This window comes from Anopheles gambiae, chromosome X, assembly GCF_943734735.2.
Source record: "Anopheles gambiae chromosome X, idAnoGambNW_F1_1, whole genome shotgun sequence".
NCBI classification, from domain to species: domain Eukaryota; kingdom Metazoa; phylum Arthropoda; class Insecta; order Diptera; family Culicidae; genus Anopheles; species Anopheles gambiae.
The window spans coordinates 12273278-12286433 of NC_064600.1; positions in this window are offsets into that span (position 1 = coordinate 12273278).

Below are 13156 nucleotides of genomic sequence, written 5' to 3' on the forward strand. Positions count from 1 at the left end.
GTCTTCCCAGAATAGCAGACGCAAATGGTGGCTTAGCAGCATCTCGCTGTCGTGCGTACGGACAGCGACCATCAAGGGTGGTAGGCAAAGGGAGGATGACGGCAATAGGCATTGTACAGCTTCTGCCAGCTAGCCGTAATACCCTCTACGCCAACAGACAAACACACACACACACATACGGTAGCTACAGACCAGTACATGGTTGTTTTATATTTTCCCGGAAAAAGTAATTTCTAATACTACTTAATGAACTCTAGCGCATCGGTCCTGCCGCTCACTGCCGGCGGCCTGCCGGCGTCTAGCGTGTGGAGGAAAGGTTTTTTTTTAATTTAATCTGCCTCTTCCCTTCCTGCCGTGTGGGACAGGCATTTTTTTGCTTTGTACAGCCGCACATGTTTGCTTCAAGTCACATAGATCCAGGGAAGTTTGAGATTTTGAGGTTTTACCCCTCCCGCAATTGCTGGCCGATTTCGAAGATTCGTTTTAAGCGGCTTATCGAGCCGATTGGAGAGGGTCTTAAGGGGTGACCCGGGACAGCCCAATCGAGTCGGTGCATTGTTCGACCGCTCGAGCCGTTGCATTCGTTTGCAGCAAGTCTTTGCAGCACAAACCAAACAAAAAAAAGTAAGGTTAATTGGCAGTATTAGTGCGGCTGGTATAATTGGGGCTCTGCCCACTGTCTGTCAACCGAACAAGTGGGGGTGGAGTTTTGGAATGTTTGCGATGCCCACCGAGAGGCTCAAATTCTGGTGAGCGAACCGCCAAAACCACTGCTGCAAAGGGAAAAACTTGCGTCCCAGCTACCACCGGCATTAGCACGCTGAGCGATTCCCAAATCCTGGCATTCGGCTGACTTTTGGGGGCAAATCCAGCACTAGCACTGACCCTAGCAGCAGAAGCAGCATTAGGAGGGGAGGGGGGGGGGGGGGGTACCGAAAAAGAAGGATAAAGTTGAAGCAAATAAGCATTGCACAGCGCAAAACTTGTTTTTATTTCCCGAAACCCAACAACCCTCGACAAAACTCGGAAACGCAATTCGATACCGAAGCATCCTTGAGAGTGCACCCGTTCGCATCAATAGTCAATCGAGTGGGAACTCCATCCCCTCCCCACAACTCATCAGCCCACTGAATGGTGCTCTCGTCCGAGAAAAGTTCTGGGCAAACGGTGGATGGGCTTTGGCCGAACTGCCAGAAAGATTGGGCTCATTCAAATTTGGCTGTGATTGGTTTCGGGGCGACGGGTTTCAGCGGCAGAAAAAGCACTGAGTGAGAGAGAGAGAGAGAGAGAGAGAGAGTGCGGCCAAATGCAGCTGCTTGGATTTGGGACAGGGAATTGGAGATAGGGAAAACTTTTTCCTTACCCTTACGGTCTTTCACTCTACCCGTGCCGCGATCGATCAGGCCCGATGGCTTTGGTAATCAAATAGGGCTGAAACTATTTGTAAGGGCCGGCAAGAAGGGTGCGTGCGGGCAACACGCGGCCGCACAAATTAGAGGGAAAAAGTAACCCATAAACTATTGCGAGGAGGGAAGCGACGGTGGGGATTTGTTGTTTTACCAAATCCGAATAGAATTAAGCGCCATGGAGAAAGCGCCAACTTATGATTTTTTTTCTCTCTCCTCTCTTTCTTCTACCAATCGCCCACCGCAGCTAACCCTCTCAGACCCTTGTGCAGCTGCTTGAGCTATTGTACGGGAACGCAATGCCAATAATGGCCGCACAATGCTAGCAAAGGGGTGGTTTTGCGAAAATTTTGCGGAAAACTTTCTCTCCCGACCGAAGCACTGAAAACGTTCGGCGTTCAGCACCGAGGCACTGCAAACGCATCGAGCAACGCTTTTTCTGCCTTTGCGTACGACCGAGTACGAGTGGGAGTAGCGGTTGGCGGTATTTATGCCCGCTTAAAGATGCAGAAAGTCAGCACCAATACGGCTGACGGTTCGATCCGCCACAGGGCGATTGGGCACGATTTGCTCCGGCGTATGATAATTTCCAAAACCCGCACACAAGGTACACAGCGCTTTGCGTGTAAAGGATAGGGCGGGCCTCCGGACAGGGAAGGCAATCGTGTAGGATACGTTGAAACAGATGCTTCTCACAGTGTGTGTTAGTTTGGTATGGCGCACCTTGTTTCTGCCCTCTTGGTTGCTTAGACCGCTCGACAGAACCACAAAAGCGAATGGCATTTGGTTGTTTTCTTTTTAGCCACCAGCATAGCATTGATTCTGTGTTTCTCAACCACAGCTAGCCGACTACCTGGATGAATTGCTCGAACAGTTGCTAAATGCGTCTGAAAGAATTCAGCATGAATTGGTATCGTTTGTTGCTGAAAAGAATGTTATTGATCTCAACAAATAAAATAACATCTAAGTTTGTTTTCCAGTATTTAGGATGAATATACTAAAAGAGGTGCAATTTGCAGTGGTGGAGGTATGTATTGATGATTTTAAAGCGTCAACATTTGGAACAGGTTTTGTTTTTTACCATACACAACCATTTATACCATTGAAAACATTGATGGTACGTTTTCCATAGTTCTCGTATTATGTCTCCAATCCTGGTGGTAGAATTCTTAAAACTGTATTTAATTGGAATGGAACTAAGTTTTGAGGTTTGTTTGATATGACGAGTGAGCGTTACTGGCTTACATTGCAGTAGTATTGTAGAATGGAATTTCATGAATTAGTATTGCCTAAAATGTGTTGGATATTTTTTTAGTTGCACTCGAAGATGTAAGAAGAGGTCAAATATTCAGTTTTTGCTGATTGTAATTTTGAATCCAGTGTAATCAGTAGATACGGCAAAGCATATGTGACTCGGACCTGTGGGTGTAACGAGTTTAATAGGTTGGTACGAGTTCAGTAGGTTGAAACGAGTTCAGTAGGTTTATACGACTTCAATAGATTCATACGACTTCAATAAGTTCAAACGAGTTCAGTAGGTCTAGTAGATTCGATATATGCACCATTATATATCAGTAGCATATAAAAAAATCATTTTTTTTTAATATTTACAATCGTCGTCTGTCAAACAACCCATATATATATTGAGAACACCCCAGTTTGCACGAAATCGTACTAGGGAGTTCATACTGTATTGCTACTGAACTCGTGGATACCCATCAAACCTTCCAAACCCACTGAACTCGTTTGAATTCATCAGACCTACTAATCTTACTGAACTTGTATGCACCTATTGAGCCTGCATAAACCTATTGAACTCGTATAAACCTATTGAGCTCGTATGAACCTGTTGAACTGATGTGAATCAATTGCACCCACGGGTCTGAATCGATTTCCCACATACTCCTATATCAGTCCTTGAAGTAATACTGAATCGCTACCAATCCAGAAGTTGATACTCCGGGTTGAGTTCATACTGGTCATGAACCCATACCGGCTCTAGAACCAACTATGAACCCATACCGGTCCTGTATTAGATCATAAATCCATTCCGGTCCTGAAACTGAGCATGAATCTATGCTCGAACCGATTTCATTCATTTCCTGGAACTGTATCTGATTTTGTTATAATTAAAATTCCATGAATTGTCAGACAAAATTTGACTCCTCTAAAAGTCTAACTCCTAGCGTGATGGCCAAAAAAGCGAGAAGCAACTTCGTGCAGGAGCGTGCGCGATCAAAGTAACGTATAAAACGGACACCGTGCGGCAGTTTGTGGACGTCGTATAAGCCTGTTTCGACATCTACAACATCTTGGCACAATTAGACAACAATCGGAAGAAAGTCTGGTTCAAAGAAAGTCAGTATCGAAAGAAAGTCTGGTTCTGACTGCCCGACGATCCTGAGTGACAAGAAGCTGCCCAATGATGCTGAAAATGAAGATCGAGGGAAATGGCGCTACTTCGCTGCGTTCGCTTGGCCGGGAGGTCGATGAAAACAGTGAAATAGTACCTCTGAGACATGAACAAACATATCAGCAAGCAGAAATCGCCTCCACTGCCTCCGCAGCGGAAAGTAAGGAGGACGAAACTCAATTGGATCGTTTCAAGCGAATTTCGGTAGAATTTCGATATGCCACTCAAGTCCGCGTTCCCCCAGCTACGTTCCATCGAAATTTTTTGGACCAAAACGATGCAAAAGCTCTACGCCAACAATTTTGTCGCAAAAACTGAGGAGAAATTGATACAAATCATAGGTAAATCTTAAAACCATCCCTGCACGCGTATCTGCGGGTAAGTCCCGAAAATTGAGGAAGCTTTCTATGTTTGCAAGTAAACTCCTTTCAAAGGATGTTCATTGAAATCAATTATCTCTTTTTGTTTTTTTTTCTACAACCAACCGAAAAAAGTCAAATTTTTAAATGCAAACAATATTGCGGCAGGATTTGTGTACTGGCAACACTTTCGGATTTTACGAATTATTTAAAACAAAACTGTGCATGTATTGGCAAATAAAACTGTTCTTCAAAAAAAGTAGGGATTATTTTGTATCCGGTTTGGTATGCAAATGTGTTCGAAAAATTTCCAGAAACGAATACATGTGAACCAAATTTGTTGCTTTTGCAACACAAATGTTCCAGCACAATAAGGTTGGGCAGTTCTTCCATCCGATCCGGCAACAAAGCTTCCCGCAACACTTCCATAGACCGCCATCCTATAAGTACATTGAACGTACTACCAATTCTGAGCAGTTTAGTGCCACTGACTTGACTTGATCGTACTCGTACCCTCAGTATCAAAAGGGAAAGAAAATGGCCCTGGTAGTTAGCGTTAAAAGAAACACTGGCAAACTAACAAACAAGATATTCCGCCGTAGAGCCATCTGCGCTTTCTTCAATCCCACTAAGGCGCGGCCTTCCCTGTAGTTGGATCCTGTTCGCTGTCGCTCGCTCGCTCTCTTCCGCTCTCTATCCATGTGGTTTCATGTGGCAAAAGTGACTCCTTTCACATTGCATCCTGGCCTCCCCGTGCTTCCCACAGCCTAATTCCCTGGAAGCTAAGGCTAAGTGAATTGAGATGTGTCATCAAAATGGGCGGGAAGAACACACACACACGCACACACCATCGCCATGTTCGTACGTGTGTATGTGGGTTGGCGAAGGCACAGGACAATGATCGGTAAAAAGCCCCTCCTCCCCCTCCCCCCCCCCCCACCCTCCGAGGATGTGAATGTGTTAGCGCACCGCAAGAAGCGTACAAATGGGACTAATGTTTCCACTTTACCGAGTTGTTTTTTTGTTCTGCCGAAATCTAAACAAAAGATATTTTAAGTCCATTATGTAAATTACGCTTTTCACGCTTGCAGCAGTATCGGGCGTACCCGTTGGATCCGCTACCGGTGGCCGTTCCATGCCATTAAGCGCTCGGAGCGGAGCTTAAGTGGACGTAAAGGTGTAGTTGCTCCGGTGGACGTACAGTATCGGACAGAAAGATAGGGCATTGGGTTTTTAACGCACCGTGCACCCGTTGGGCCAAGTTTATGTGTGGTTTGTATGTGTTTGTGTTTGTGTGTGTGTGTATGTGTGTGTATGTGTGTGTGTGTATGTGTGTGTGTGTATGTGTGTGTGCATGTGTGTGTGTGTGTGTGGATGTATGTTTGAATGTGTATTGATGTGTGTGTTTGTTTCACAAGTAGGTCGTTTCGGATAGATTTGTAAGTAGCTTTTTTGTGTTTTGGGTTAGGTTTTTGGTGTGATAAGCAGGACCACCGCCCTCGCGATCAGTGTGTTTTCGATATATTAACAATGTTACGGTCTTCTTTCGCCGTGGTCTTCTGAGGACGTCCGGTTGACTTGCGCGTTTCGGTTGTCCAAGCGCGTTTCAGTTGTCTAAGCACGTTTCGGTTGTCTGAAGCGCGTTTGCCACAAAAGTGCGCGATCGTTCCATTACGAACTCGATCCTTTTGCGCTTAATGCCAGCAGCAGCCATTCGCTTTTACATATGGCGCTGATAATCGGTACAACGTTTACCTCGACCCATTGTTACTAACATTGCTTGCTTGGACCGTCAAGAACGCGCTGGTTAAAAACTTGGACACGGCTGATCCCGTGCTCTGCCTGCGTTCTACTTCTATACGCGATGAATTACATCGTTGTCGAGCAGCGAAAACATCGCATGGATAAAAACTATCAACGAGTACGCGAGTAAGCGTCTTCCCTTCAAAATCGAGAACAGAATACTGCCGCGCTCATGAAACAAAACGCCCATTGAAAAGAACAACTGCGCGCCAGCTCAATGCACGCACAAAGTTTACCATTCGCACACAACGTGCAACGCAGAGATGCACGAAGGCCTTTCAATGGCGTGCACTGGAGAAACACCTGTGAGAGAATGCCGAGTTCATTGATATTGTGCGCGTGTCCATTTTGCACCGGTGTCGCATTCACATTCATGAAACAGCACACCTGCGTTTTCGTCCGAGGAACAAGGGCTGCTGTCGATGCAAACTTTAGTTTTTATCCAAGTGTAAACGCACAATGTTTCACATGATAACACACATAATAAGAATAATTTCAACGCAATATGACATCATGGCAAGCTATGTTTTTCAGACACAAACCCGCGCATTTGCAAATACACATTAAAAAGCACACTCACTTTCTACTACTACTACACACACACACACACACAAACACACACACACACACACAAACACACACACACACACACACACACACACACACACTCACACACACACATACACACACAAATACACACATACACAAACACAAACACGAGTAACGTGGCAAAACAAGTGCACGGTGCATTGAAAAAAAAGGGTCCTATCTTAATATCCGTTACTGTACCAGCACCGACAACTCGCACGTGCACGTGAGCATGTGGAGCTGGCGATGGGCATGTAATTGAATGGTTTTTGGCGTGATCTTGTCGCCAGCAGCAAAAAAAAAAAAAAGACAGGAAGCAACGGCGTCGTTTGACCTCATGCTTGTGGCTAAACCATGTGGGCACAGCCAATGGACATTCTTTCCCGTCGAGATGAGGTTAGGTGTGTGTGTACCACTTGGGAGGGAGCTGGGAAAAGGGACATGTTTGGGGCCTGATTGAATTCTGGCTTGTGGTTAGAACAGATGAAAGAAATGCGGTCAAGCAAACGACGAACCCATGAGCATAACCTATGGATAATCCTTTTCTTTTGCAACCGTTTTCGATTGCGACGCTCAGGTTCCAGCGACTTGTCGAGCATTTCTGGTGACGCCACGGTATCTCTTCCCACTGTACACCGAGCGCTGTGGCTCCCAGCTACGCTTCGACGTCCCAGATAGATAATTGAGTTAAGTCAAATCTATTTGCCATGTTTTACTCCGTCCACCCGGGGGGAGGTGATTCCGAGCAAAGGATACCACAAGCTGGTAGGACGCGTGTCACCGCCAGCCAATATAACCCGCGGCAACTTAAACACGATGTATTGTTAGTAAATTGCTCTACCGAGTGTCTTTTCGTTTGTGTCTTCTTCAACGTTCGTTTGGAACGTTCACGAAGGGCGCAATGCCGAATGTCACCGGTACGGAGATGCATGTTTGCCTTGTTCGTCTTCGCGTTTTTTGTCTTCTCGCATCAGCGAATGGACCAACTGGGTGCGCAGGTTAACAGGAAAAAAGGGCAATGTATTATTTTCAATTATTGCCGAACATTGTATCGGAGAAAACATTCGATCATTGTTAGCGACTGGCGGCCAGCACGTGGCTACTAGCCGAGATCAGCTGTGGGTGGCCGTATACCAAGAAACATTTCCTAAACCTTACACACTTTACTATGTCTAAAGAATGCTTTATTGTTAGTAGTGATGGGAAAAATGAAGTTTTTTTTCGGAATCGGAAGTTTTCTGGAATCAATTCCGCAAAGTAGGTCCGGAATTCGGAAAGATTTCGGCATCGGTTCCGAAAGCGGCTCGGGAATCGGATTCGGCTCCGGAATTGCTTCCGGAATCGGAATCGGTTCCAGAATCGAAATTGGCTCGGAAATTGGTTCCGAAACCAGAATCGGCCTCGAAACGGAGTCGGTTTCGGCATAAGAATAGGCGTTTTGGGTTCAATGATGCTACGTATTATTGATAGCCGCAAATAAGCAAAATTTACTTGTAAGCGATCCATTTTCATGGAGATTTCCGTACTGATTTCGCTTCTGAAACTTCTTATTTCAATGCAAGAACTGATTCTCATTCCGGAGGTAATTCCAATTCTGGAGTTAATTCGGATTCCGTTTCCGGAGCAAATTGCGATTCCCAGGTCAATTCCGATTCTGGAACCGAATCTGATTCCGGAACCCATACCGGAATTGCTTTCAGCATCGGAATCGGCTCCGGAATTAATTCCGCACATGGAATCGGAATCGGGCAGGTCCGATTCCGATCTCCCACCACTAATTGTGACTGTACCAAGCCACATAGTTTTAACATGTCATTTGAAGATGCTTACCAGTCTTTAAAGTTGTTAAATCTCTAAAACGTTCCAAAGACGGTTACAAGACTATCTGTCAAAACTAAAATTGGGGTTTTGGTGGCTGACTTTAATCAACCCGTAACCGTGTTTTTGCAAGGTTTTCGAAGTCAGTTTCCAATGTAAACATTATTATTCGCCGCATGCAAAATGTTATTTCTCACCGATCTGACATTTCATTTCCATCATACTAATTTGAATTTCTTCAGCATGATTTTCAACACTTCAATGGTAGCAGCATCGTTTTTTTCCCGCTGGTTATCGTTTGAAGCCGGATCTCATCACCCGATGGCAGCATCCGTATGAAAAAGAAAGACTTAATGAAGTAGGCATAACAACATCGTTCAAATTATGATAAGATTCAAAATGTAGAAAGTACAGTTTAGTTCGTAAAAAAAAAACAAACAGGTTAATTATTTTGTTAATTCTGTTAATTCCGTAACAATGTTTACTCGCTCCATCAAAACGCGCCAATTACATTATTAGCCCTGAAGCAGCTACTTAAAAGGTGCAATTCCCTATGCGAGTTGCATACTTTAAGGCGTTCTGTGTACATTTTCAAGCACACGTTACCAATTGCCCCTAGTGGGCTAAGCAATTAAAGCGCAATTCCCGGCAGGTAAGAAACACACGGCAGCCAGGATAGGTTCTCCTGTTTTAAATAAAAGCCTTCCCGTCTCCCCCTTCCCCGCCTACTTTACACCTCGGCAAGCTCGGGTTGTGGCCTAAACCCCGGAGTGCACTGGGTTGTGCGGGAGTAAAAATATTTAATTCCTGTGTTCCCTTCTACCGCGCGGCTTCAGCGCGATGGCTTTCGCATCAATCGTACCGCGTGCAACGGCAAACCGTTTAATAATAAAACCTCACCCCGCGTTAGCACTTGAAACTATACCGTTGGCGGGTCGCCCGCAAAACGCCCAAATGTATGCAAACGGTTCCATCGCCTCACGGCCACCGCGCCACGATTGCTGTGCGACGGCGAATAATGCTAATGACTTGCCGACTTGGCCCGCTTTGTGCACGAATGCACCCGCCTACCCCCAGTGCGGGAGTGGTCGTGAGAGGGTAGGGCAAAGGGGGGGGGGGGGGGGAGAGGTTTAAACGCATCAGCACAGCAAGCATCCCGTTTTGCGCCCGCTTTCATCTTCCGTGAAATGTATCTTATTTAGAGTGTCCGAAAAATTTCCTTTCGGAAATGATTTGACACACACATATACACACACACACATACACCCACAGACACACACACACACACACACTTGCACGGTGCTAACCTAGGCGTTTGGAAGAGGGGAAGGGAGATAGTGTGCTTTTCCCATCTTGCCAGCTTCTTCTCGGCCTCACCCAGCATGATTGCTTTCATCTTGCCTTGGCCGGAGCCACGTGATCGTTTTGTGACGCGCTAATCTTACGGCCAAAAAGCGAGCAATTAGCTAATTACTCAACCGTATGCAGCTCTCCCGGGTTTGGCGTTTGGCCGTTTGCACTGCTGACGATAATTTCCTCCCCCCCCCCCCCACCGAGCAGCGGTGTGGCAGTGGCAGCACCGCAGGCAGAAGGCAGTTGATGAAAACGGAAAATGGAAAAGTGGATGGGTGGGGAGCGGGTGGGGGGCAGTGGTCGGATAGGAAGGGGAGGAGAGGGGTGGTTCTCCTCCCACGATGTCCCTTGCAAGCCAGCAGTGCTGGTGGTGGTACTGGTGACCCCGTCACTCGTGACTGTGTTTATGTGTACCGAAACTCAACTTCGGGCGTTAGAAAAGGAGCGAACGAAAGAGATAGAGAGGAAAGAGTGTGCGAGAAGGAGAGAAAGCGAAAGAGAAAAGCAAAGAGAGATGAGAGAAAGTGAAAGAGCATGAACATAAGGAAAGAAGAAAAAAAAAACACAACCATTTAGTAGTTTTACTAAAATAAGCGAAGGTTGCAGAATCGCCTTCGACTAACTTTGATCATCCCGTGCGGCTCCCGGAAGCAGCCGGGTACGTTCGTCCCACAACCCGACGTTCCCTCCCATCACCACCCTCCCAATCCGACCCGCTGACAATCCGCTTTCCAAAACGACGACGCGCTGTTTAAGGATTTTCATTTCTATAAATAAAACTTTTTAGAAGCGAGCGACAAAAAAGTAAACCCTACACAACGGCTCCCGTCGCCGCTTCAGTGTTCGCCCTTGAGCCTGGTACGCGCTCGCAGTTTGCTCCGGTGTTCTGGGGCCATTTTCTTTTTTTTTTTTGGTTGCTGTTGCAGAAATGTTTTGGTCCCGGATGCTTGAGCATTGAGCGGGCTTCTTTCCGGTCTTGCTGGTGTTTTGGGTGTAACATTTCGGCTCTCGTAAAGTTGTCGCCTTACCACGCCTAGCCGGGACGCCCTTTCAGCAGCACGCCGAGACGAGTTCCTGTTCCGCGAGCTGGATGGGAGGTCAGTGGTGCGCGGCAGGCGCGATAGTAGCGCTGGCATATTTGCCACCCGACTCGGTGACTCGATTTCGGTTTGCTCTGGTTCGCTTTAAATGTGAAAACTCATTTCCTTGCCACGGACTGCACGGGGTGTGGGGTGGGTGGTTTCTTCGAGGGAAAACTAGGCACTACATATTAATCTCATTTCGCTCGCACTGGAAGGCTTGCACAGTGGGCGGCGGCTGTCAATTGGCTGAGATTATGTAAACTTTCTTCTAAATTATTTCAAAATGTAATTTAATGCTACGGAGCTATTTCCCTTGGAGCTTAGCAGCAATGGTTGGATGGCTCAGCCACATTTGCAACGACGCTTGCAGCCTTCAGCACAAAACAAAGATTAGAGCTAATGAGAACGCTGTTGTGGTTAGACAGGGGAATTTAAATAAATAAAAAAAATAACATCAGATAACTAGTTGCTTTTTGATTACTAGCAGTTTAAAGATACCAGGTACTATTAACTATTTTTGGGGTGTATGGTGGGACTCATCATCTTCATCAATTAGTAACTGATAGTGAAATTGTAATAAAGTCAATGATTGAAAGTAGCATGGAAAATAATTAGTTACCTGTACCTGATAAGAGTAGCTAGTAAGAGTAACTGTTACTGACTGGTCGCCAGACTGCACCGTGGACAGTATCAAACAAATGTCGGGATCAAATTATGTTTGTATGAAATTGGGGCCCTTTCCGTTTTAAGTTCGTAGGCTGAAATTTCAGCCTGTCAGCTGTTTGCATTGTGTACCAGTTTTTGAGCAGCTATCTAAGTGGGTATAATATACAGGTGGGCTTATCCCAAGGTGTATGAATTTAGAAGGCGGATTTTTATCGCTGCTGTTTCTGAATTAAGTTTTTTAGAGTGTTTTGTGTATTCGTCAAGCCTCCAGAAAGCTTGTTTGAACGCACATGAATTGCTAGAGTTAAGAAATGTATTGGAAATTGTGCGCTAGGCTTCTTCTATCTCCTACATTTGTCTATCTCCTTTATACGATATATTTTGTCTGAAGATAACATGTAATAAAAATAAAAATAGTCTTCGTAGTAGGAAGAGCGGCCGGATTTAAAATGTTTAATTTTCAATATTCAAGTTTTTCAAGCTATATGGTTTAAAATTTGCACAGGGCTCAACAAATTTTGTGATACAATTATCATACCTTATGATCTCTATAAGATATTTTGTATTTATATATTTATGTCTGAAATATACAATAATGTCGAATAGTGGTGGGAGCTCGGAATCGGACCTACCCGATTCCGATTGCGTGTTCGGAATCAATTCCAGAGCCGATTCCGATGCTGGAATCGATTCCGATTCCGGAGTCGATTCCGGAGTCGATTCCGGAGCCGATTCCGGAGTTGGGTTCGGAGCCGATTCCGGAGTTGAATCCGGAGCCAATTCCGGAGCCGATACCTGAATCGATTCCGGAGTTGACTCCCGAATCGATTCCAGGATCGGAATCGGCTCCGGAATCAGAACTTGACTCCAGAAATGGAATGGTTTGAATTGAAATAAGAAGTGTGGGAAGCGAAATAAGTCCTCGAATCTCCATGTGAATAGATCATTTATAAGTAAATTTTGATTCTTTGTTGCTATCAACACATAGCATTATTGGACCCAAACACCTATTCCTTTCAAGATGCCGAAACCGACTCCGTTTCGAAGCCAATTCTGATTTCGGAGTCAATTCCGATTCCGGAGCCGATTACGAAACCAATTCCGGATCCAATTCCGATTCCGGAGCCGATTCCGGAACTAATTCCGGAGCCGATTCCGGAACCAATTTCGGAGCCGATTCCGGAACCGATTCCGGAGTTGGTTCCGGAGTCGATTCCGAAATTGGTTCCGGAATCGATTCCAGAAAATTTCTGAGCTTGCCGGAATCCATTCCGACGAAATCTTCATTTTCCCCATCACTAATGTCGATAGTAAAAAGATAAAAGTACCTCGTTAGAAATAACAAGAAGCTGGCAATATGAATGAAGAGCTATTAGTTGAAGAGAATAATTAGAGCAACTAGTTGCTATGATTTTATGCTACGAGGTATTTATTTATAACAGAGTAACAGGTTATTTACACGAGTGATTGCCAAAAACTCTCATCTCAAGTTAGAAACTCTTATTAACCATATGTTGTTGATCTCTTTAGGCGCTTTGTAATTTTATTATTCTATTCTCAACTCAACATTTGGTCGTCATAATTAAGTGAACCTAGTTAGAATGGAAGTCAAGAGTAACTAATTAGCTTTTTTTTGTAACAAGGCACTAATTCTTAACTAAGCATCAG